Below are 27,578 nucleotides of genomic sequence, written 5' to 3' on the forward strand. Positions count from 1 at the left end.
AGTATGTTCTGGTCTTGGTCAGTGAAAATTGAGATTGCCCGCATAACCTATTGCTCTGATGACTTCCTTGTTTCCATCTATGATATTTGTGAAGCTCAATTTTCTTAAACCTACCTTCTATGGTTATTTTCCCTTCAGTTATCTTGCTAACATTAGTAGATATTGTTGGTTACCTGCTTTCCGTTCTGCGTTCAGGGTGGTTGAGCGTGTTATTGCCTACCTGAGAGCTATCGCTTGTGGAGTCATCCTGCCTATTTATTTTCTGGCCCCTGTAGTCATCTAATTGAGGTATTTTAATACCTTTTCTGTTTGATTGGGTGTACTATAGTGGGAAGTGTTTTAGTTTTTCCTCTTGCTGTGTAGGTTGGTTGTGTGACTCCAAGTTATGTCCTGAAACCTTATCCATCAATCCTTGAACAGTGATTCCCTTTGTATTAGTTTGTTCCTGGTTTAGTATGCCTCTGTGGAATGATTGTCGATGACAAACTGTTGCGCTCCCTACACCTAATAGTACTAGAGGTCTCCAACTCATTCTACTTATGGTGTCCTTGCTTGGAAAGACAGTTACCATTAACTCATTTTTGGCTTCACAATGCTCGTGCTCTGGTCGGTGGTTGCTCTGATTGGTGCGTTCTTTTCTTTGAAAAGTCTTTTCTTGCAGGGTTATGCGAGGTCAATTAACTATGATTTAAAATCTGCATTCCTTTATGGTCTAATTATTTGGGTTGAATTATGGTGGGTTCTTAAAATTTAATGTATCATTGGCTCACTGATCTGTGGATCTCAGTCTGTTGTTGTTTCTATAATTGTTCTTTCCTGCCTTGCCCGTCTCGTGTATGTTTATGTAAATCCTTTTCTTTTGGGGGATTGAATCTTGGTGTATTGTTTGTTTTGAGGATTTACCTTATTGTTGGTAAGGGTTCTCCGATGGAGTACGCGAATTGATTATCCTTCTGGTGGGTCCCTGTATTGGTGGGGAAACCTTGGTGACGTTACGCGCCTTCTACTTATCCATTTTCAACGTTTTTGTTTAGCGTTTTGAACCATTAGTATATTCAGGTAAGTACTGTATTCTTAACATTTGAGATCCACCTTTGGAGTGTGGTGGGTTTAGCTTACCTTGCCTGTGTCGATTTAATATGTATGGTGTTCTGGCGATTTTTGGTGCTGATAGTTTATTTTGTTCGAGACCTGTCTAGTTTGCCTAATTTGTGTTCTTGTGTAATTTAGTTTGGAGGTATGCTCTAGACCTGAGTCTATTGATAATTTTACTAATTTAAGTTTGTATTATGAGATTTATCTTTTGTCTTTGGTTATAAAAAAATTTTCACCAATCTTGAGGGTTTTTCCCTTTCCTTCCTTTTCCTGTTTGCTCGCGGTATCTTCGTATTGTCGGGCATTTTAATCTAATTTCGAAAGGATGCAAGATGTTGCATTTCTTAAAACCTGGAACCCGAAAACTAGTGCTCACTTTGATATGGTAATTTCAAAGTTTAATGTAAAATGTACAGCCGAGAGAGATTTCTAAATTAATTATTGGAAGGAAACCCTATGTATGCCTTGTGTATAACCTTTCATGAACTCTAAGGGTGAACTTTTCTTCGTGGTGTAATCACCACCGTGTAAGCAGTTGTAATCAAAACCTAAAACTATTGGGAGTCTACTAAGTCGAAGGTGTAATTCTAATTAGACTGTGTTCTACCAACTTCTTCAAACTAATTGTGGTTGTGATGGTCCGGTTCCTAAGAGAAACTGTGGCGTGTAAACTATTGAAACCTTGTGCATGGAAAGCTGAAAATATTGTGAAAAAGGTTGAACTCAGTGATGACTGTAATTAATGCCGTAGAAAGTGATTCTAAAGCGCTACCGCCTTACTGGATATTTATTATGTGGAACGTGGTACTTGTGGTCGGTTTAATTTTGGACTATAATGAAAATTTTGGTTACTTCTGACCTCAGTGCCGAAGATATGTACTGGATAAGCAAAGCTTCGGAGGGGGTGGCTGACACCGAGGTGGCACATTTAATCGTCTTCTCCCCCCCCCCCCCCCCTAACGTTTTTGGACCTGGGCTAATCCCTGTGGAAATTAGTGTCGTTCTACCTCAATTTTCTGTGTATTCAGTTCGCTGAATTTCTTATTTCCTTCTAGTTTTATGATTCTCTACCACCTTATGGTAACGGTCTGGTCCGTGTAACGACCTGATCTAAAGGGCTCCTTGTACGTACTGACATCTGTGCCGAGAACTGGTACTACGATGCTCAGCTCCTTGACCAATGAGAGCTCGTCTCGGACAGCTTGTTGGAGCTCGCTCGAAGCGAGAGAGTCATTCTTGTGCTGGCGTCTGGTTGGTGATGGACGCGTGTAGTAGGTGCCTCGTGATGATGAAGATTTTACTGGGAACTATGGAGAACGGCTGAATACTACGTGTGTGAGGGCTCTCCTCCTAGCCCTCAACATGAGGTGATACCTCATTCATGGTGAAAACGTCCACAGACTGTATGTATTTGATTTAAGTCTATCTATCTGCGTTTGGGAACCAGAGTCTTAAATGGCGACGCGGAGTGGCTTCAAGCTCCTGTTCTATTTTCGATATTGTTGAAACCCCAAAAAGAAAAACTGTTCGGAAGTGTTAGACGTGTCTTAGACTCTAATGGTTAAAATTTGTTCACTCTCGGCTAAATTTTAATGATATGTTTTCAAAAAAAATAACTTGGGTAGTATGTCCTTTTAAAAGCATATTCATTTAATCACGTGCTATTATGGTGATGTAAACTTGTAACGTTGTTCTGGACGTATGGTAAATTTCATTCTAAATTGTTCAAGAGGAAAAAGGAATATGATATAATTCTAATTTTTACTCTGCTGTTAAGCTCATCATTATTGGGTCTAACGTGAACTACTTAGCCCTAACCAAGAACCGGTTTGTTTATTTAATTTTTGGGGTCCGGTTTTATATTTTCTTCTGTCTTTGTTCGTACTACCTAATTGTTACCTTTTTTGCCTCGTTCCTAGTTACCTTTCGGTGTGTATCTTTGATTTTGCTTTGTTTTGAGCGTGGGCCTGTTACCATGACAACGTATGTTGTACGGTGATTGTTAATGTAAACATTTTCGGTTGATGAAGGATTTTGGTTCCTTGTTTACCTTTCTGGGCTTGATTACCTGCGTTTCCTTTCTATTTTATTGAATGTTTTGTGCTTCCCCTTTTCTTGTACCTTTGTTTTGAATTTTCCTAATTCAATTTATATTTTTAACTTCTCCCTGTCCGTCGTGTTTAAGGTGAATTTTCTTTTTGGGTTCCTGGTAAGACCTGTCTTGAGTAGGACTAGGTGGTTCATGTGGTTTTTATTAGTTTAAAGGCTGTTTCTTTATTTTTAGCTGATACGCTTTTCATTATTACATTACTTCTAGTATAGTGGGGCCCCCTAATATCTTTTAAATATGATTAATTTATTTTCTTGGCAATAATTTTATTTCATGTTAATTACTACTCTTTCCATTTTATTACGTGGGCGTTTTCTTATTACTAATTGGAAGGTTTAATTTTTCTCTAATAAATTCTACTTACCATTACATCAAAACACTGGTGTTGTTCTTTCAAGTGAATTACTCATCTGATACTGGATTTTAATTTTACATGGTTTGATGTGTCACCTACTTCTTATTGTGGTAAGTAATTTACTGATTTTAAGGTTACGTTCTGTGGGTGGCTAGTTGCGCTTCCTGTCCTAATTTTGTCTATTGTGACTCTTGTGTGTTCTATTTTATTGCTGGCCTTACCGTAGTGTTTCTGTGTTTGACTACGTTCGGGTCAACCATTAGTCATCTTCTTATTATTTGTTTACCTAAGAATCATTGGACCTAAATTTGTCCTCTGTTACCGCTTTATTATATCCATAACTCGCACTAGCATAATTTATTGAGAGGCATTTGATATTCTAATATATTCACTTGGCATTTACATATTTGTCGTTATCTGGCTGTCCTCAGTTATAACCCATTTTCTATTACTTTCAACTTTCTTAACTGTATTATTTTCTTCCTTAATTACGCCGTATGTACGCGAGTGCTACAAACTACTGGATGTATTTCCACCAAGACCCATATCTATATAAATAAAATTGTAGGGGGTCCGCTGTCTGTAATTTGTTTTGTTTTGCCAATTTTTCAGATATTTATCCGTTTTAGGTCAACTCAAGACCGAATCAGTGGTTTTTACGTTTCGTGTCTGTTTGTTTGTCTGTTTGTCTGTTTGTCTGTCTGTCTGTTTGTCTGTTTGTCTGTTCCAGCATCACGTCGAAACGGCTGGATAGATCTCAACCAAACTTCATATTTAGAGTATACTCATCCCGGGGAAGGTTTCGATATGCATATCGTTTTAAAATCTTTGAATCAACGGCGGGTTTATAGGAAAACCAGAATGGTTTTTCCACCATCACGTCGAAACGGCTGGATAGGTCTCAACCAAACTTCATATTTAGAGTATACTCATCCCGGAGAAGGTTCCGATATGCATATCATTTTAAAATCTTTGAATACACGGGGGGTTTATAGGAAAACCAGAATGGTTTTTCCACCATCACATCGAAACGGCTGGATAGATCACAACCAAACTTCATATTTACAGTATACTCATCCCGGGGAAGGCTTCCATATGCATATCATTTTAAAATCTTTGAAAAGACGGGGGGTTTATAGGAAAATCAGAATGGTTTTCCTCCATTTTCTCTTATACTATTGATTTTCTGTAAACTTCGTTTAACATACGTGAAACGTCTCTTCATTATAAACAACTTTCGTTATGTTCATAATTTACCTTACTCTTCACATGACGGAGAAATTTACAATTTTCCGCTGGTATCATGCTCTGCATTGAGTGACCGACAGACCGACAACGAACCTACAGGTTACCATGGCAACGTCTCTGACTGCATGCCAGCAGGGAAGTAAAGTATTGCCATTTTCTCATCATGCTTTTAAATTCGTGGTTGTTCCTTGGGTAGAAGGCAAGAGAGGCGTCAATCGGCCTATCTGCGGGATATTGGCGGAATATCGTTGGATGTTATAACCGCCCTCGAATAGATTAAGTAATAACACCATTAGTCATCTTCTTATTATTTGTTTACCTAAGAATCACTGAACCTAAATTTATCCTCTGTTACCGCTTTATTATATCCATAACTCACACTAGCATAATTTATTGAGGGGCATTTGATTTTCCAATACATTAACTTGGCATTTACATATTTGTCGTTATCCGGCTGTCCTCAGTTATAATCCATTTTCTATTACTTTCAACTTTCTTAACTGTATTATTTTCTTCCTTAATTACGCCGTATGTATGCGAGTGCTACAAACTACTGGATGTATTTCCACCAAGACTCATATTTAGAATACACCTGTCCTTGATAGGTTTTAGGGCAAATATTCTTTCTAAATCCCTGAACTGACTGGGGGTTTATACGAAACCGAAACAGTGATTTTGCACTTCCACAAAATATACACAACCAAAATGGAAATCTACCTACCTTTTTAGAAATTAATTTCTAAACCTTTTTTCTCTTGTGAATCATTTCGATACGAGGATTAATAAGGGAGATATCATTAACGGACCGTTTTTCTGTTCAAGTCCAATCGGACTTCACTCACGAGCGGGTGCGTGTAAAGCGTATTCCTTACAACTTGAAAACTACTGAAGACATTCGAACCAAAATTTATATTTAGCATCCACCTGTCCAAAGTGAGGTTTTAAACGTAAATAACATTTCATGTTCCGGAATGGACTGGCGGTTTATAGGGAACACAAATGGTGATTTTACTCTTCCACAATATATACAGAACAAGACCAACCTGACTGGAAATCGACCAAACGTGATGGAATTCCACTTCTAAACCTTTTTTTTTCATGTACATTTTTTCGTCACGAGGATTAAGAAGGGAGATATCATGAATGGTCACTTTTGCAGGTTAAGTCCAGCGGACATAGCCCAAAAGGTGTTTTACATGGAGCAGATTCCTTATCTATATAAATCAAATCGTAACGACTGTGTGCCTCTACACTGACTATTTTGGCGAAATTTTCGTACAGCTTTCCGTTTAAGGGCTAATAATGACCATCTCGATAATTTTTGGTTTAGATTCCTGAAAGTCCTAATATTTACCCGCCTCACCCAAAATCCAGATTGCGGCATAATCTGCCAGAAGAAAAAGAAGATAATTGAAATTTGACAAAATTATACGTTTTAGCCTGTAACGAAAGGAAAATATCCTAAATCATTAAATTTTTCACTTTTTATCCCCGAAGAATATCGAAATATGCAGGCAATTTTAATGATGGTGCAGACCTTCGGAAATTCCTATCACATAACGGATTGCACAATCTCCGTTCAATTTGGAATGATCTACAACCTTGGTATTATGACTTTTTGCCGTATCTGTATCCCTTTTACGTTTGATTTTTCTCTATTAATCGATGTTAAGTCAATTTGGAATTTTCACATACATAATTCATACTTTCATTTACTTATATGAAATACAGAATCATCAAACTCTTCACGAAAATTGGCCCACCCAGTTGCCATATGTGAGCTAAATCCTATGTATATAGCTGTCACATAATTATCCGAAAAGTAATTTAATGTGAGATAATCTTACAAAACCTTTACCCTGTTCCACGTTTCTAACTCAATCTGACCATAGAATAGATGACATATTATAGGACCAGCCATTTAGGCCACTAAATCCGGCGTGTCTTATGGTATAATCCTTTGTCGATATGACGTACGTTTAGTAGCAGTTAATCTGTAAATGAAGTTCTTCAATATTGTAAACACGCATATACTTTCCTATGTCGACCTATATATATATTCACTGATGTCGATTTTTAGCGATCGAGAGAGGGTGGGTCTGATATTGTAATCAGTACTCCCCACACCGACTTTGACTGGCAGTAGGAAAGGGTTCCTTCTCCAACTCCTGTGTAACTGTCATTAGTATGGAAGGCCTACAATTGTAATGCATATTTCCCTTCTCGATTTGACTTGCAGAAGGCAAGTGAGCATGCAGTTTTGTTTAAAACTCCCCTACCCGATTGTGTTTGGCAGTAGGCAAGGGTGCCCGCCATTATAAAGAAATGTCCTCATCTAAAATGTGACTGGCATTACTCATAGTGGCCTGCTATTTTGATGGAAACTCACCAAGTTGGTGTGACTGGCAGTAAGCTGGCTGGCAGTAGGAAAATGGGCCTGGCATTATAATGATAACTGCACAACTCAACTTCGAGTGATAGTAGGGTAATTGCCTACCATTATAATAGAAAATCCTCAACTGTAATCTGTCTGGAAGTAGGAAAGGGAGGCTGCCATTTTAACGAAAACTCCCCAAATCGATTGTGACCACGCAGTAGGCAATGGGGCCTGCAATTATACTGAAAACTTCCCAACTCGATTGTGAATGGCAGTAGGCAAGTGAGCCTGCCGTTATATCACAAATCCGTAACAAGCACATTACATCGGAAGCACCGTATTGGGAACCTCCCCATGCTCTTTCTCGGATAACGCTAAGAGACATGCAATTTTAAAACAATCTTATTTACTGCATGTACACTATTTACTTCGATATTCGAATACAATGTAGAATACCGTAGCGAAGCACGGGTACATTCGCTAGTTTAGAATACACCTGTCCTTGATAGGTTTTAGGGCAAATATTGTTTCTAAATCCCTGAACTGACTAGGGGTTTATACGAAACCGAAACAGTGATTTTGCACTTCCACAAAATATACACAACCAAACTTAATGGAAATCTACCTACCTTGGTAGAAATTAATTTCTAAATCTTTTTTCTCATGTGTATCATTTCGATACGAGGATTAATAAGGGAGATATCATTAACGGACCGTTTTTCTGTACAAGTCCCATCGGACTTGACTCACGAGCGGGTGCGTGTAAAGCGTATTCCTTACAACTTGAAAACTACTGAAGACTTTCGAACCAAAATTTATATTTAGCATCCACCTGTCCAAAGGTAGGTTTTACACGTAAATAACATTTCATGTTCCGGAATCGACTGGCGGTTTATAGGGAACACAAATGGTGATTTTACTCTTCCACAGTATATACAGAACAAGACCAACCTGACTGGAAATCGAACAAACGTGATGGAATTCCACCTCTAAACCTTTCTTTTCATGTGCATTTTTTCGTCAGGAGGATTAATAAGGGAGATATCATGAATGGTCAGTTTTGCAGGTTAAGTCCAGCGGACATAGCCCAAAAGGTGGTTTACATGGAGCAGATTCCTTAACTATATAAATGAAATCGTAACGACTGTGTGCCTCTACACTGACTATTTTGGCGATATTTTCGTACAGCTTTCCGTTTAAGGGGTAATAATGACCATATCCATAATTTTTGGTTTAGTTTCCAGAAAGTCCTAATTTTTACCCGCCTCGCCCAAAATCCAGATTGCGGCATAATCTGCCAGAAGAAAAAGAAGATAATTGGAATTTGACAAAATTATACGTTTTAGCCTGTAACGAACGGAAAACATCCTAGATCATTAAATTTTTCACTTTTTATCCCCGAAGAATATCGAAATATGCAGGCAATTTTAATGATGGTGCACACCTTCGGAAATTCCTATCACATAACGGATTTCACAATCTCCGTTCAATTTGGAATGATCTACAACCTTTGTCTTATGACTTTTTGCCGTATCTGTATCCCTTTTACGTTTGATTTTTCTCTATTAATCGATGTTAAGTCAATTTGGAATTTTCACATGCATAATTCATACTTTCAATTACTTATATGAAATACAGAATCATCATACTCTTCACGAAAATTGTCCCACCCAGTAGGCATATGTGAGCCAAATGCTATGTATATAGCTGTCACATAATTATCCGAAAAGTAATGTAATGTGAGATAATCTTACAAAACCTTTACCCTGTTCCACGTTTCTAACTCAATCTGACCCAAGGATAGATGACATATCATAGGACCAGCCATTTAGGCCACTAAATCCGGCGTGTCTTATGGTATGACCTTTTGTCGATATGTCGTACGTTTAGTAGCAGTTTATCTGTAAATGAAGGTCTTCAATATTGTAAACACGCATATACTTTCGTATGTCGATCTATATATATTCACTGATGTCGATTTTTAGCGATCGAGAAAGGGTGGGTCTGATATTGTAATCAGTACTCCCCACACCGACTTTGACTGGCAGTAAGAAAGGGTTCCTTCTCCAACTTCTGTGTAACTGTCATTAGTAAGGAACGCCTACAATTGTAATGAATAGTTACCTTCTCTATTTGACTTGAAGAAGGCAAGTGAGCATGCAGTTTTGTTTAAAACTCCCCTACCCGATTGTGTTTGGCAGTAGGCAAGGGTGCCCGCAATTAGAAACAAATGTCCTCATCTAAAATGTGACTGGCATTAGGCATAGTGGCCTGCTATATTGATGGAAACTCACCAACTTGGTGTGACTGGCAGTAGGAAAATGGGCCTGGCATTATAATGATAACTGCACAACTCAATTTCGAGTGATAGTAGGGTAATTGCTGACCATTATAATAGAAACTCCTCAACTGTAATCTGTCTGGAAGTAGGAAAGGGGGCTGCCATTTTAACGAAAACTCCCCAAATCGATTCTGTCCGCGTAGTAGGCAATGGGGCCTGCAATGATAATATAAACTTCTCAACTCGATTGTGAATGGCAGTAGGCAAGAGAGCCTGCCGTTATATCACAATTCCGTAACAAACACTTTACATTGGAAACAACGTACGGGGACCTCCCCATGCTCTTTCTCGGATAACGCTAAGAGACATGCAATTTTAAAACAATCTTATTTACTGCATGTACACTATTTACTTCGATATTCGAATACAATGTAGAATACCGTAGCGAAGCACGGGTACATTCGCTAGTCCTTAATAAATTTATATTGTTTACAAAATTCTACTTATAAAATCTCCTGTACTTATAAACATAGTCGACTCATATACAGTATGTGGAATTACTTCACATAATACTATAAACTGGTATAAGATTAAAATTTACATTGCATTTATTTATTTATTTATTTATTTATTTATTTATTTATTTATTTATTTATTTATTTATTTATTTATTTATTTATTTATTTATTTATTTATTTATTTATTTATTTATTTATTTATTTATTTATTTATTTATTTATTTATTTATATTACCCATTTTGGAACCTAAGTAATATAACGACCTGCTGCTTCTAAACCAGAGCCCCTTTTGCCACCAATTTTCAGAGTTCCTGAAGGGCCTTCACAGCTACCGTAGCGATCCCAGGGTCCTCGAAGTCCCCACTGTACTTAACCCCCACAGGCAGTCCCCTACTTTGGCTGTCCAAACTCTATGGACCAGGGGATGGAATAATTTTTTTCACACACATTTTTTATTTACAATGGCCTGCACTGGTCGACTGCCCTATAACAATTCATTTAGTTTCTCTGTTGCTGTTTATTCTCTTCGTGAATATCTGTACAGATTTTGGAAAAGGATCAACTACTACCCCTGGTAAACTGTTCCACTCATTCACGCCCTTCCCAATGAATGAAAATTTACCCCAATCGCTTCTGCTAAAATTCCTTCTAATTTTATACTTGGGGTCAGTTCTGCCGATATAATTATTTTCCAACTGAAGCCTCTCACGGATTTATCTCCATGCTTCTTCTCCTGTATAGGCTCTATATAATCCTATAAGTCTAGTTTTCTCCCTTCTCTTACTTAAAGTTTCCCACCCAAGTTCCTCTAACATTTCTGATACACTACTTCTCCTCCTGAAATCCCCTGTTACAAATCTTGCTGCTTTCCTCTGCACACTATCTATTTCTTTTATTAGGTATTCTTGGTGAGGATCCCAAGCACTCTTTGCATATTCCAATAATGGACGAAACATACTTAAGTAACTTTTTCTTTTAATTCTTTGTTGCATCCTTTAAGTAGCCTCATTATGACATGTAACGATCTGTATGCTTTCCCAACAATGTCATCAATGTCAGTGCAAACTACTTTCAAATCTCACACCTAAGTATTTGCACTTGCCATCTTCTGGGATAACTACCTCATCCAAAGTATATTCAAATTCAGTTTTAAAGCTCCTGTTTGTAAATGTTGTAACAGTTGATTTGCTTCAATTAACCTTCATATTATTTTCTTCAACCAATTGTTGGATACTCTCAAGGTCCCTTTGTAATTCTGAACAATCCTCAATGTTATTTATTTCCCTAAAAACAATTGTGTCATCTGCATACAATCTTATTTTTGATGTTATATTGTTCCTACTTTGACTTTCTGAACCCTTGAATTTAGAAATGTTCTTATCCAACGTATATCCATTACATCCAATCCTATTCCCTCCAATTTCTTTAATACTACTCCATGTTCCACTCTATCAAAGGCTTTGGAAAGATCTTTGGCTATGCAATCTAACTGGCCTCCTGAATCCAACGTATCTGATATGTCCTGCTGAAATCCCATCAGTTGTGCTTCACAAGAAAATTTCTTTCTAAATCCATACTAGCTCCTCATGAACCAATTTTTATCATCACATATCCCTCTGATATACTTTGCTATTAAACTCTGCAGTATTTTACAAACTATACTGGTCAGGCTAATTGTTCTGTAGTTCTCTGGTTTCCTTTTATCACCCTTTCCTTTATAAATTGGTATTATTATAGATTCCTTCCATTCTTTTGGTATTACACTATTATTTATGACATAGTCAAAGAGAAATTTTAAATAGGGCACTATGTACCACCCCATTGTCTTTAACACCTCCCCAGTAATTTTATCACTTCCTGCTGCTTTTCCTTGCTGAATCAGTTGAATTTCTCTGAAAATATCTTCATTTGTGAATGAGAAGCTTCTTGTTTCCATATGTGTCTGTCCCTCTCTATCTTCTGTTACGGTTTCCAACTCCTGACAATCTTCTACTGAATCTTTGAATTCCCTACTAAATAGATTTGCTTTCTCAGCATATGTTAAATAGTGTCCACCCCTTCTCCCACCATTGTAGGAATTTGGATTCCTTTTCCTTTTTGATTCATAATATATGAATATATATGAAGGCTTTAGCTTACAATTATTTTATGTTCTGTATTAGATCGGGAATACTGTGTTCAGCAGATCCTTTAACCTGCTGCTGTATCATTCCGGAAGGGGAGTTTTGTTGAGCAGATTATTTTAGTATGATGTAATACTTTTAAATTTTTTTTACACATTCCTTTAGTTTTGCAAACTTATATCGTAGATAAAATAATAACATTTTGCACGCAATGGAACCTGAATGAGCCTATATGTCTTCCAAATTTAAAGATTATATCTATTCATCAAGTGTGTCAAAAATTGCAAAAAGTTGAAAATTTATCTAAAATTAAAACATTAAGCTACATCTAAGGTATAACCGAGGGAGATAACACAAAGAAACAGACGACAAAACCTGTATATCTCTCAAAATCTGGTTCAGGTGGTCTAATCTGACTTTTTCTACAAAGAACCCTTTAGCCATAATAAACCTAATAACAAAATCTGTACCGACTTAAAAGTTGTGTCCGAAATTTGTAATTCTTCCAGAGTAAAAGATTAAATATTTGAACACTTTTGGAAATTTTCCATCGGTTACAGGTGAGGAGCTGTAAGTTTGCCAAATTTCAATTTTCTACCTCGTCTGGTATTGAGTAAATATTAATGTCAGTTGTTGGTACTTGTAAAACAGTTATTCATGGCAAAATGAAGATAAGTAGTACTCACCAGTCGAGGACAATTTCGCTCACGAGGAATAACGAGGTCTGACTGCAGAGTACAAGAATAATAGAGTTCCCTTTTTTTAATGCTATTTATTTGCGGCGTCGACGTAAGAAGATCTTGTGCCTCTACTTTGCACCATATTTTGTGAACCTGCGTTTATTTGGAAATGGCGGAAGTGTAAAGTGTTGAATGTGAGGAAAGAAACATTAAGGACGACACAAACACCCAGTCCCCAGGCCAGGTATATTAATAATTTACAATTAAAAACCCCTGATCCGGCCGGGAATCGAACTCGGGGCCGCCGGGTGACAGGCGGACGCGTTGCCCCGTACAGCGCGGGGCTGGACTAGATTTTCCTTACATCACACATTGCGTAAAATACTTTAACATTCCTCATAATAAAAACTAGATTTCAAAACATTGCAACGGATATTGTAAGTGAAAATGTCTAGTTTGTCTTCTTTTGTGGTTAGGGGCGCGCAGCTTTAAGCTTGCATCCGGGAGATAGTGGGTTCAAAACCCTCTTTCGGCAGCCCTGAAGATGTTTTCCGTGGTTTCCCATTTGTACACCAGGCATATGCTGGGGCTGTACCTTAATTAAGGCCACGGCCACTTCCTTCCCCGTTCTAGCCCTTCCCTATCCCATCGTCGCCATAAGACCCATCTGTATCGATGCGAAGTAAAGCAACTAGCAAAAAAATCTTCTTTTGTTCATTGATCCGTATTGATCAACCATTTTTTAACATTACTTGTCAGGGCAGGTCATCGTATATCACTCTCTCTCATCGTTCCCCCAATTCTGAGGATCGTAATCTCCGAGCAGGCTACTGGTCAGTTGTCTCAGTTATGTCCATCTCTTGTGGTCCTTGGAGAGACGGGCTACACCAGTTCAATCCAGTTATCTTCTACTTATTCTCCTCAGCTCTAAGGTTGAGAGGTAACATGCTTGCCTTCCAAGCATTTCCGTTTTTTGGCCAACGATTTCAAGTGGCAATAGGTGTTTAATGTTGTCCATAAATTCCACCCTAGGTCTTTGTTCGGTCCTTCTACCTTCCATTTCCCTTCAGTGTGGTGCACCTGTCAGAATGACGAAGCAAGTGATAAACAAGGTGTCAACCAAGGCACGGGTCTCATGCTGTTTTGAGAACCTTCTGGTTGGTGACTCTCTTAGTCCAAGGTGTACTTAGTAGTCGACGCCTGCACCACATCTCGAAGACCTCGAGTTTCAGCACTTGGGCTTTTCGCAGGGTCCATATTTCTGAAGCATAGCTTGCAACACTCCATACAAAACTTTTCATGGCGTGTTTTCATTCCTCCATGCAGATGGTCTTGGTTGTTAGTAGGGACTTCTCCCTTCGCCTGTGCAATCACATTTATACTCTTGATAATATTCGACCACGGAGTGGGAACTCATCCACGATCTCTCTTGTCGCGAACATTTCCAAAACTGATCAGCTTTCTATGCTGACATTTCCACGTCACATAGTGTGTGAATTGTAAAACTCTATGTTTACGATAACCTAAATCTGAGGCTGAGCTGATGTATAATGGAATCATTTGTGCCAAACGCAGTCCAAGATATGCATGACATTCTTCCTCAGCACCACATTTCAAAAGAATCAATTTTCTTGAAAAATGCAGCACGAATAATCAATGTCTCGGCTCCGTAGAGGAAAAATGAAAATACCAGACTGGATACTACTCTCATTTTCAGTGGTAACGGGACAGGACAGGACAGGACATAAACAGGACAAATTTATTCGTCATTACATTTTGGGCCATAGCAGTTTTTCTGTTAATCACAGAAGGACAGTTGACTGAAATCGAAATGGCTAAACCAAGGTATAGCATTCCTGAGACGTTCTCGAATTCTTTGAAGATGTCTGTGCTGACTAATTTCTTGGCTGTATCAACAATCATTTTGGCTTTGTTCATATTAATTTTAGTCCCATTCGAGTAATAACATTCTTGAGAGGAGAATTGTGCTCTGCCATTTTCTCCTCATCACTAGCAACAATTGCAGTATCCCCTGCATAACGGAGGTTGGATACTTTCTTACTACCAACAGGAAATCCATCGTCTATAACATCCAAATACGTGACAGTATAACAGATTCATTCCATAGAAACAACGTAAAAACAGTGTACTCACTATTATGGAAGTGGAAGAAAATGTACGCATGTTTGTTGGTATTTCTGTACTGAATTTCTGGCTCTTAATAACGTTAATAAGATTATTCCACTGAAGCTCAACTTGTAGGATTCCAGCAAGATATAGCAGATATCTTGGATTCTGGAGGTCAAATGGACTGTATCGCGATTGACATGTCTAAAGCATTTGATAGGGTGGATCATGGGAGACTACTGGCAAAAATGAGTGAAATTGGACTAGACAAAAGAGTGACTGAATGAGTTGCTATATTTCTAGAAAATAGATCTCAGAGAGTTAGAGTAGGTGAAGCTTTGTCTGACCCTGTAATAGTTGAGAGGGGAGTTCCTCAGGGCAGTGTTATCGGACCTTTATGTTTTCTTATATATATAAATGATATGAGTAAAGGAGTGGAATCGGAGGTAAGGCTTTTTGCGGATGAAGTTATTCTCTATAGAGTGATAAATAAGTTACAAGATTGTGAGCAACTGCAACGTGACCTCGAAAATATTGTGATATGGACAGCAGGCAATGGTATGTTGATAAACGGGGTTAAAAGTCAGGTTGTGAGTTTCACAAATAGGAAAAGTCCTCTCAGTTTTAATTACTGCTTTGATGGGGTGAAAGTCCCATTTGGGGATCATTGTAAGTATCTAGGTGTTAATGTAAGGAAAGATCTTCACTGGGGTAATCACATAAATGGGATTGTAAATAAAGGGTACCGATCTCTGCACATGGTTATGAGGGTGTTTAGGGGTTGTAGTAAGGATGTAAAGGAGAGTGCATATAAGTCTCTGGTAGGACCCCAACTAGAGTATGGTTCCAGTGTATGGGACCCTCACCAGGATTACCTGATTCAAGAACTGGAAAAAATCCAAAGAAAAGCAGCTCGATTTGTTCTGGGTGATTTCCGACAAAAGAGTGGCGTTACAAAAATGTTGCAATGTTTGGGTTGGGAAGAATTGAGAGAAAGAAGAAGAGCTGCTCGACTAAGTGGTATGTTGCGAGCTGTCAGCGGAGATATGGCGTGGAATGACATTAGTAGACGAATAGGTTTGAATGGCGTCTATAAAAGTAGGAAAGATCACAATATGAAGATAAAGTTGGAATTCAAGAGGACAAACTGGGGCAAATATTCATTTATAGGAAGGGGAGTTAGGGATTGGAATAACATATCAAGGGAGATGTTCAATAAATTTCCAATTTCTTTGAAATCATTTCGGAAAAGGCTAGGGAAGCAACAGATAGGGAATCTGCCACCTGGGCGACTGCCCTAAATGCAGATCAGTATTGATTGATTGATTGATTGATTGATTGATTGATTGTTGTTGTTAATATCTGAATGATCTGAATGTGCTTGTGCAGGATGTTATCTGAGAACGTGTGAGAAGTCTGTAATCTGGTAGTGATTGTAAACAATGATTAGCTGAATGTGGTTAGCACGTGTTACTTCACTGCTATTATTTAATAGTAGTAGAGATGTATGAGCAATTTAGGTAATGAAGTCGCTCGTTTTCCATTGCTCCAATCATTCACTGTGTTATAATGGAATGGCACAACAGGTACTCTGCAGTGTCTACTTTCGTACCTGTTACATTGTGCGGAGTAAATACGATTGTGGTCGGCATGATGTTGCATTGGCCTATTGTAGCCTTGAAAATGGGAGTTGAATTAATAACTTATTATTGTAGATGGGAACGTGATGGCTATTCACTATTTGACGGCTGAGGAAGTGAGCTTTCTACGTTTCAAGTAGATAGGAGAATGATACTGGGTATCAACAATATATTAACCCTAGAACACTAACCCTTCGTAAATTTTACGACGGTAGGTAGCAGAACGGTATAGTTTATTGCCTTCCGCGCATGCGTGCCTGCCATCATTTTGTGTAGCTGATTTTTTCGAGCAGTTATTGACTGTGGCATGTGCGATTGTTGATATATTTGCTCATTCTTGTAATAATTGGGTCGGTGTCGTCATATTGACGAATGGTTAGTGATAGTGTGAACTTAAAAGTATAATGTGTTTTCATGCCTTTCCTTACATTTATCCCGTACTTATTTTATTTATTTTCTTGGTAGTTTTGTTTTCTTTGCGATGTAAATAACCCACATTCATAGTTTTACGGGTTTATTTGAATATGTTGTATTATAAAATTCATTTCTTATAAAACGTGTTCATTTAATATTTTTTGTCTGTCAAGTTTTCTATATTTCATAAATAATCACATAAAATTAGTTAATATCTACGTATTTTGATTCATGTTGACTTTACGACACTATAGGGACCATAAATAACCAAAATCTTGCCAAATATAAGCTGTTACGTAGAAAATATAACAATTATAAATTGGAGTAGTCAAATTTACAAAGGGTGAGCAATAAAGTGTGGTGAAATAGGGTTAGTGTTCTAGGGTTAAACTGACGGTGTTCAGCGCTACGGTACTGGTTGTAGGAGTTTGAAATTTCCTAGATATGCTAAGTAAGCAATGCATCCACGAATTATCCCACAAAAATTATTACTTGCAGGTCTTGCCACCAGGCGAATATATGACGCTGCAAGCGGCCAGAACGTGCAATTTTCCATAACTCTCACGTCAGAATGTTCTTCGGGTGGAATTGAATTTTATCAGTTCCTTTGTTGCTTCGGGAACAACCACTGCGTTCAGCTGACGTGACTGTTTGGTGTGGTTTAACAAGCTCCTTCATTCCTGGTCCGTTTTTCTTTGAGAAGATAATCCCCCGTGAGCCTGTAAAGTATACAGTGACATCTGCATGTTTAAAGGACCTCCTTGTGAAACAGGTAATTCCAGCTTTGCAAGAACGCAACTGTGACTACACCGTTATTTTCATGCAAGTTGGGGAAACACCACATGTCGCTCGCCAGGTGGAGGATTTGCTGCAAGAAATATTCAGTAATGATCGAACGATCTCTGGGCATTTTCCAGATGTGAACATTAATATGGATTTAGGCATGAGGTAGGCACAAGGGATGCCATTGGTTTACTGAAAGTCATAGGAGAAAGGTACATAGAGAAGAATAGAAAAGTATACACAGTCTTTGTAGACTTAGAGAAGGCATTTGACAAAGTGAGGTGGGATAAGGTCTTGGAGATACTTCAAAAATCATGGAGTGGAATGGAGAGAGAGGAGACTGATCAAGGAATTATTTTACAACCAAACAGCAAGAGTGAGAATAAGAGGAGAATTAACAGAAGAAATAAGACTAGGAAAAGGTGTTAGACAGGGTTGCTGCTTATCACCAACTTTCTTTAATATTTACTTGGAGGAAATTATTTGTGAATGCTTGGATGGTAAAAGAGGTGTCAACGTTGGAGATAAGAGAATTGAATGTATACGATTTGCTGATGATGTGGCAGTAATAGCTGAAAATGTGAAGGACCTCCGCAAAATGCTGAGAGAATTAATCAAAAAGTGTGAAGAGTATGGAATGAGCATAAACAAAAAGAAAACCAAATGCATGATACTTGGAAGTAAAGGTGAAAAATCGACAATCAAGATAGGGAGATACATTTTTGAACAGGTGAATAAGTTTAATTATCTTGCAAGTATTGTGACTGAAGATCTTCACTCTATAACAGATATAAAAGTTCGAATTGCCTTAGCCAAGGAAAGATTCAACAAAGAGGAAAGAACTGCTTTATGGCCCGCTAGAGAAAGATTTGAGGAAGAGACTTGCGAGGTGTTACGTATGGAGTATAGCTCTATATGGCGCTGAAACATGACATTAAGGAAGGAAGAACAGAGAAGAATAGAGGCATGTGAGATGTGGATTTGGCGATGAATTGAAGGAGTAAATTGGGAAGATATCAAATGAGGACGTTCTGAAGAGAGTGGGGGAAGTGAGGAGCATGCTGACCGTAATCCAAAATAGGAAGAAAAATTGGATAGGGCATAATCTAAGACACAACACTTTACTACGAGTAGCAATTGAACGGCTGATGAAAGGAAAACAAGGAAGGGGAAGGAGACGATACCAGTTATTAGGCAGCATTAGCTAAGGAATATTATGCAGAAGTGAAGAAAAGGGCACAGGATCGAGAGATATGGAGGTCACAGCCATAACTGAACCCTCCGGATGGCAGAACAACCTATGATGATGATGATGATGACCTTCAATATCCCCCGACTTAAATCCACGTGACTTCTGGTTCTGGGGATATTTGAATAATCATGTCCACCAGGGAAGTAACAGGTCTCTGCCTGATCTACTTGCCAGCATACAACGGAATGTCACTCCGATTACATCCGATATGCTGCGGGCAACTGTCGGTCATGTGTGCTGAGTTGGGAGGCCATAGCGAAAAGTAATTGGAAAAATAAATCTTATTAAATATGCTAGAACCACAGTTATCACGTGTTTGAACATTTCTGCCTTTTTTTTTTTTTTTGCGAATCTACCACTGCTTACAGCGCCGTATTTCCGCCTAGTGACACGACTAGGAACTAGTAATGTTTGTGGCATAATTCGCGAGCGCATTGTTTAGTTAGCATTTCTATGAAACTTCAGACACCTGCGACCATTACAGGCCGTGCTGTGTAGCGATGAACACCGTAAGTTTCATTGTGGACACCCGGTGAAATACCAAAATGTTTCCTTAATATTATGATATAAGCGCCAAGGATGTGGGTGATAACAGCAGACCACAATGTGGACGGGTCGAGCGACAAGAGAGACATTAGCTTCGGCGAAATGTTGAGATCCTGGAGGGAGGCTAAAGACAGAGAAGACGCTGACAAATCTGGAAGTGGAAACTATGAGATAATTTGTCGAGGATCTCCCACTGGCTTATACAAAGAGCGGATCCGGAGAGCACCACATACTTCGTCGACCTGAAGATCATCTAACAATCAAATATCGACGGAATACTTGCACGGAAGGAGTTCCCAATTAAAAATCCTCCCGGGACCACTTTCATGGTCCGGCTACTCCTCCATTCCACTGAAGACGTTGACCACCTGCTGGCGCAGGGGTCTACATCTTTCACAAGAACTACCGGGTGGAACCCTCACATACTGCACCAGCTCAGCCCTTGCGTTGCGAGCGCTGCCTGCAGTACAATGGTCAATGACGCGCAGAACGACCTAATTGCAGCACTGCAGCTAAGCACATTCCACACCTCGCTACTTCAATATTCAGGCGCGATCTCAGTGCCACACATGTGGTCAGGTCTACGTCACCTATCAAGGATATGTAAAGCCCGTCCCGCAACACCTGCAGATCTACCTGACCAAGTCTATCCATTAGGGAAACTTGACTCCCCCAATTACTCCAACAGACTCTATTTCTCCAGCATCCATCACTGAAGACATAATCAGGTTAACTACCCTTTCGCTGATGAATATTTTTCGCAATTACTACCCACTTGTTTCAAGTCACCTTCAAGCAGTAATCACTTTACACATGCATGCTTGAGTACTCATTTTCCCTTCTATCTTTTCAAAACCTTGCTTTAGTCTGTAGTCCACCACCCCTCTTTCGTTTCCCTTCTTTCTTTCATCCTTCCCCGTACTCTCCTTCATTATCCAAAAGTGCAATTGGGGAGTGGGTTCAACACCTTCTAATTTACCACGTAATAAGTAATCATCCTTCATCAAGCAGATTATTTTCTCCATCCATTCGTACATTGGATTATTTATTCATTTACTTATTCATTTATTTACGCACACTCTCATCCTCATTCTCATCCATTCATTCATGAAGTTATTCATTCAATATTTAACTTATTTCCGCATGGAATGTCAACCATTCGTCTATGAAATCGTTCATACCTTCACATAGCAACACTCTTTCCTTCATCCATAAAAAAATCAATAAAACAATATCCTATAATCATCAGAATATCAAATTATACAACAATAAATACATACATCATAAACAATCGGCTATCAACGCAATAAAGGCTTATCCAAGAGGCCGATAAATCCTTCGTATTACTTTAACTATTCTCACCACTCGCAACCAAATTCTTCAATCTCCCATATCTCCACAGACCAGCCCGCATCTCTTGGCGTACCCTTCTAGGTGGACCGCCTTACCTCTTCAGGGTAGGGAATGAAAACTGTTGTTGATGATGATGATGAGCACTATTCAGTCTTCAGTGAGTCACGAGACAGTCGCGAGAGTGACAGATGAAATTCAGCTGTGTCCAGTTTAGCTGTACTGTGGAGTAAACTGTTGTAGGGATGACACTGCGCTGTTGGAGAAGAGGGGGCTGCGTGTTCGGCCAGTTTCACCACAATCATCTCAAACATTGTCTATTTTAGGTTTTGTCCTTTACCTGTAGAATTCAACGAGTGAACTCATGAATACGTGCTACCGCTTCGGAGTCCAGAGCTATAGTAATTGTTAGGCACCCGGCACGGATATTTTAGTACGTCAGACTTCAGTCGCTACCAGATCAGCCGAGGACGTCATAACGAAGTCAAGCTCTTTTCGCTTGGTCTGTCCTATTTACAATGATATAATGAAACTGTAAAGCCTTTCAGCCTGTGGAAAACGATAATTATGACGCTATAACATATCTGTAAAAATGCACACTCTCGAACAAAGAATGCCTATTCGTTGTACAGGAATATCCTCAGATTCTATCAAATCAATTTAAATCAGGTGCATATATGTACAATATTGTATACGCTGCGTGAACTTGTCCTTGATTGTGAATTTTTCTGCTAGTTGCTTTACGTCGCACTGACACAGTTAGGTCTCATGGCGACGATGGGATAGGAAAGGGCTAGGAGTGGGAAGGAAGCGGCCGCGGCCGTAATTAAGGTCAGCTCCAGCACTTGCGTGGTGTGAAAATGGGAAACCAAGGAAAACCGTCGTCAGTGCTGCCGACAGTGGGGTTCGAACCCATTATCTCCCCGATGCAAGCTCACAGCTGAAAAAGAAATAAGAAATGGAGGGTCTGATACCAGAGTTAACCAGCTTTAAAAGTAACATTTCTCAGTAGGTCTAATCTTTTAAAATCATTTTGAAGAATAAAGTACAAATTGAAAAGTTTTCTTCGTTAATATTGTAATGTACATAATTTTCTTTACCTTTAAAGGGAATCGTGTGGGAAATGCTGCGATTTTTTTTACAAAAATTATTGAATATTCAACATTTAAAAATGAATTTTCAATTCAGTTAAAATTGAATTTTCAGTTTTTAACCTTAAAAGATCCTCCAATTCTTGCTCTTTCAAATGCCGTGATTAGTTTTGCCTTAACACTATTTCTAAAGCTCTAAAGGCCGGGTAGCGGTACGGCGTACGTGGAGCAAGCTAGGTTCTTTCCTCTGACGCTGGCCGACGGAACTTGCTTCAAAGTTCTTTCGGACTACCATTCCAATAAAGCCACTGGTATATCTTTACCTTGTAGTAGGCCTACGCTGTGCGTAAGATGAAATATGTATCTTCTACATTACAGTCTAAGGCAGTTCCAAAGCAATTATGTTTCTTAAAACTTTCAATTGTTTTTGTACCTTGATGGGAGTGGAAAAGAAAATGTTTAAAGGAATTTTCCAAATGTTGTCTCATAAAATTATTTGAATTCTGCCTAATGAAACGGTGTTATAATTTAGCAGAGTTCAAAGAAACATGCTAACCGTAAACATTATATGTATGTTTAGTCCTCATCCCGAAGGCTGGTTGAATCCTCAACAGCTCCGCCATCACCTGTCATACATGGCCTAGACATCACTGAAGAGGCGTACTAGGGAAATGAGGAGTGAGGTAGTTTCCCGTGAGAAAGTTTACAACTTCCGGCATGCTTATTTTTGAAGTTACCTATTTCTGTGACCATTTGATTTAGAAGGCTGTGGTTTGTGTGAATAAGTTAAACAAACACTCAGATAATGCTGAATATGGATCAGACTGTTTTTACGATCTGAAATGGGTAAATGTGTGACTGAACGTTTGTGTCTCACTTTGAACTCAGTTTCTGAAAATAGACAATTTTTAACATGTATGACCCATTTTCTCATGAAGTATTCAAGCTAAGGTGATAATGTTTTGGAGAGTTTAATGCTTTAATGCAGCTGCTGAACTAAAAAAAAAGTATTTCCCTAGAATGGTTTCTAATTTAGAGCTAATTTTAGTTACGACTTTTGCTAAAATATATAACATTAAAAACAACTGATAAATATATGACAGATGTTCACTCAATCCACTTCATTCTAGTTCAGCACCTAGGGGGAGGTTGTAATTATCAGTGGCGAAGATTTCAAAACTTTAAGCTTAATAGTTCCTGCGATATTTGCATATATTTTCTGTCAAATTAACATTGAAAGCCCCAGCTTTCCCACTCCATGAAAAGTTTTTTAAATACTCCTTGCGACAGAGTTCTTAAGAGATTCACCTGAAATTTTCAGAGAGAATGCTTGAATAGGTGCAGGAATTAAAGTTGTTCTGCATTTTATAACCAGTTGTATAACTTCCCAGTTTTGTCGGCCATGCTTTGGCTTCCAGCCCGCGCGAACTTTGTGGAAAATCACAACCGCTCACTTGCCCGCCGCGGACTCGATTGGTCCTCCGCAGTAGACCGCCTTCTGTTTAACCAGGATGATGCTATATTATGCGAGATTGAGTATGCAACGGTCGGGTGGACCGGTTCGCGCGGGCAGCCCGCTTCCTGCTTGACCGAGTCTATATGGTCGGAGTTCTAAGCTAAAATATTACCACACAGCGGATTTTCTGGATGAAACGACCCGGTATGCTAATAATTTAAAGTGATTTGATAGAATCTGAGGATGTTATTTTTCGGTAGAATTAAACGTCATTCTTTGCTTAATAGTGTGTAGATTTTTACGGGTGTATGATAGTGTTATATGTGTTACGATTAGTTTTAAACAGGCTGAAAAGCCTTAAAGTTACATTGACTAAGTCAAAACTGAAAGAATTTACTTCCTTCTTAACAAACAAAATGGACTCGATAAGAAAACAAACAGATCAAGAGCAAGAAAACATGAACTATCATACCAGCTCACTAAAGATACCTACAATAAGAAGAATCTCCCAAGGGAAAATAAATCAAACACTACAACACAGTAATCAAACCAGAGAGTCTGTATGTCACAAAATGCCTGTTCTCTCTGAAGAGCGGTGAAATAGAAGGGATAGAGGAAAAGGAAAGGGTAATATCGAATAAAATCTGGGGGCCATTGAAAACGAAGGGAGGAGAGTTTAGACATAGGAAGAATAAAGATGTATACACCAACGAAGAAAATGAAAGGTTGTCAAACATGATTGGGAAGAGGAAAAATTGAAGTTTTTGGTCATATAATTAGGATAGATAACAGCAGATTGACAAAACAAGAGTTTAACCTTGTTTACAAGAGCAGGAATGGCAACCAGTGGATCCAAGGAGTAAACAAAGATATGACAGAGACTGGAATAACAGGTCATGAAATGTCGTACGGCTTTTAGTACCGGGATATCCCAGGACGGGTTCGGCTCGCCAGGTGCAGGTCTTTCTATTTGACTCCCGTAGGTGACCTGCGCGTCATGATGAGGATGAAATGATGATGAAGACAACACATACACCCAGCCCCCGTGCCGTAGGAATTAAGGTTAAATTCCCCGACCCGGCCGGGAATCGAACCCGAGACCCTCTGAACCGAAGGCCAGTACGCTGACCGTTCAGCCAACGAGTCGGACGGAATAACAGGTATTAAAACACGACAGAACAACTTTCAGGAGATTGATACAAAATATTAAGGGTTTCCAGGAGAAGTAGAAGAGGAAAGATAATAACATCTGAACACACCAGAGGAGGAAATATCAAGCTGAAAGGATCAGGAACTATTAGAAGTCAATAAAAGAAGGATCACGATGAATGCACAGATTTACTTCTCGTGGTTCATCAACGGCGAAAATCGAAAAGCAGAACAAACAAAGTATAAATGACATATTGAACACTGTGGGCGCAGGTAATTACAAGAAATTATGTTGATGTTAATATTAATAACTTCAATGCAGCCATATATGGAAATATGCAACTTCTGTTGTACATAATCAACATCTAAGTAATATTATTTCAATTTTACAATAATTAATAAGTGATTTTGTTACGACTTTGAATCTCTCTTACACTAAACTTACTTCTTCAGGAAGAATTTCGTTACGGAGGTCCCTCTTTTGGGGCACTTTAGAACGTGATATCTCTCACAATGTTGATTGCAATGATCATACACAGTGTCTTCATCAAGTGCGATAAGTTTTCCTTCTGCTTAATCGGTGGTGAAAACCAAGCACGGCCGTTGAAGTCACCAGGCATCGCAGTTAATAGTTAGCTCCCACCAATAGGCAAAATTTAGGGGGTGGCAAGGGGTACCAATTGCAATCCCCCACCCCCGACAAAAATTTCGAAGGAAACCATATTTTTTGTAATATTATACTTAGAAGTACGTTTTAAGTTTCTTTGTTTTATTTAGCCCAATGAAAACATCTGTCGTTGCAAAATTTTATAGGCTACCTATATTTTATTGATGGAAACCATTTCTGGTATTGTTTAAATTTACGTTCACATTATGTCAAATAAAATGTTTATTTTTTCTCGATGGTATATAATTTTTAATTCTTTGCGAATGTTCTTTATTTTACAGAGCTTTGGTTATCAAATTAAACTGATTAATATAGAATATTGGCAAAAATTTTTGGTCGTAACTTGCTCTCAATAGGGAGGACTCAATGAACTTCCGATAATCCCTGTCCCCCCATTCAAAATGCTCAAATTACATCCATATTCCCGTGCGATTTTTATAACTACGTATGTATTCTACGTTAAAACGTCCTCTCCAAACTATTTTCTTACAATATTTAATTATTTCAATGTTATGTCATATTTTGTTATGCACATCCACAAGCATATTTCCAGAGGTTTAAGTTCGAAGAAATCCAAGCACTAATTATCACATGCGGTCCTCTGTTTGCACCCTCGTCTCGTCCTCGTAAGTAAGTTCCCATGTTGTGGTGCTGTTCATCTTCCCACAGTACGGGCGCTGTTACCGGATGGCAGAACACGAGTCACAAATTTGCACTGCACTTGTTCGTCGCAGCGAATTTCCATACGTGCAAGTAGAATAGAGTAGATGGTCTTGGGATCATTACTGTGCCTTTTACACTCAAGCACAGATATGATGTCCCCCCACATCCTCACTTAACGTATTGCTGCAGGTAGACAGCCCACTGCTGTGATTGAAATGGGCGCAATACATACTGTGCCTTCAGTACTTGCCATTCACTCCCTCTCCTCCTCTTCCGCACTGGAATGGCCTTCAACACTACCCCTTCACTCGCCCCATCCCCCGCTCTTTTTCAGTTCTGGAGTTGACAATGTTGATTGTTTATGTCGCGACACCATTTCTGTGCATTCATGTGCTAATGGAGACATTCTAAGTGTTGGTAACGTAGCTCAGTTGGATTTCCCACTTTGGGTGTGCGTGCTAGAACACACCACGGTATCTCCCGCCTACGTAAGAGGCGAGTAAAATGGAGTCCATGGGCTTGCATCATGGGAGCGTGGGCTGGCGACCACCCATCCTCTAGCTGAGTCTGGCATTGCTTCCATTTACTTATGTCAGGCTTCTCGCATTCATCTATCCTATCCGCACTCCCTTGGTCAATCCTTGTTCTCTACCGACCCCCGACGATATTAGGTTTGCCAGGACTACGGAGTATTTCAGTTTGACGCCCTTCGTGGACCGTTTCTTTCTTTTGCTGATACCTTCATTCTTCAAAGTGCCGAAACTCTTCCATTTTCCTTCTAATTGGTGTTAACAGAGGGCGGTTGCCCAGTTGTACTTCCTTTTAGCGCATCACCAACACCAATTGGTGACGTGCTTGCTTACTGTGCTAAGCTTACCAGGGTGACCTTGCAGTAAGTAGCGTGTTGTTTACAGGATATAAATATGAATTATAATAATAATAATTCTTCCTCTTCTTTTTCTGCAGCATTCCCCACGCCGTGATAAGGTCATGGGTCCGATTTGCTTCACTCATACGGACTTGGCCCAAATTTTACGACCAAACAGTTTTCATGAAACCAACTAATAATAATTATAATGGGCGTGTGGCTTTTAGCTGCATTTGGGAGACTGTGGGTTTTAAATCCCACTGTCGGGATCCCTGGAAATAATTTTCCTTTGTTCCCCATTTTAACACCAGGCAAGTGGTGAAGATGTATCATAATAAAGCCCATTGTCATTTCTTTCTTAATCTGTTTACCCTCCAGGGTCAGTTTTTCCCTTGGACTTAGCGAGGGATCCCACCTCTACCACCTCAAGGGCAGGAGGAGGACCACTACCTCGCCCAGGTGGCCTCACCTGCTATGCTGAACTCGGGCCTTGTGGATCGATGGGAAGATTGGGAAGGCCAGGCAATGAAGAGGAAAGGAAGCGGCCGTGGCCTGAAGTCAGGTACCATCCCGGCATTTACCTGGAGGAGGAGTGGGAAACCACGCAAAACCAGTTCTAGGATGGCTGAGGTGGGAATAGAACCAACCTCTACTCAGTTGACCTTCATAGGCTGAGTGGACTCCGTCCTCAATAATAAAAATCATAATAATCATAATAATAATAACATGCAGATGCTGGGGATGTATCTTAATGGAGACCACGGACGCTTCCTTTCCGCTTCTA

Source organism: Anabrus simplex, chromosome 4, assembly GCF_040414725.1.
Source record: "Anabrus simplex isolate iqAnaSimp1 chromosome 4, ASM4041472v1, whole genome shotgun sequence".
NCBI classification, from domain to species: Eukaryota; Metazoa; Arthropoda; class Insecta; order Orthoptera; family Tettigoniidae; genus Anabrus; species Anabrus simplex.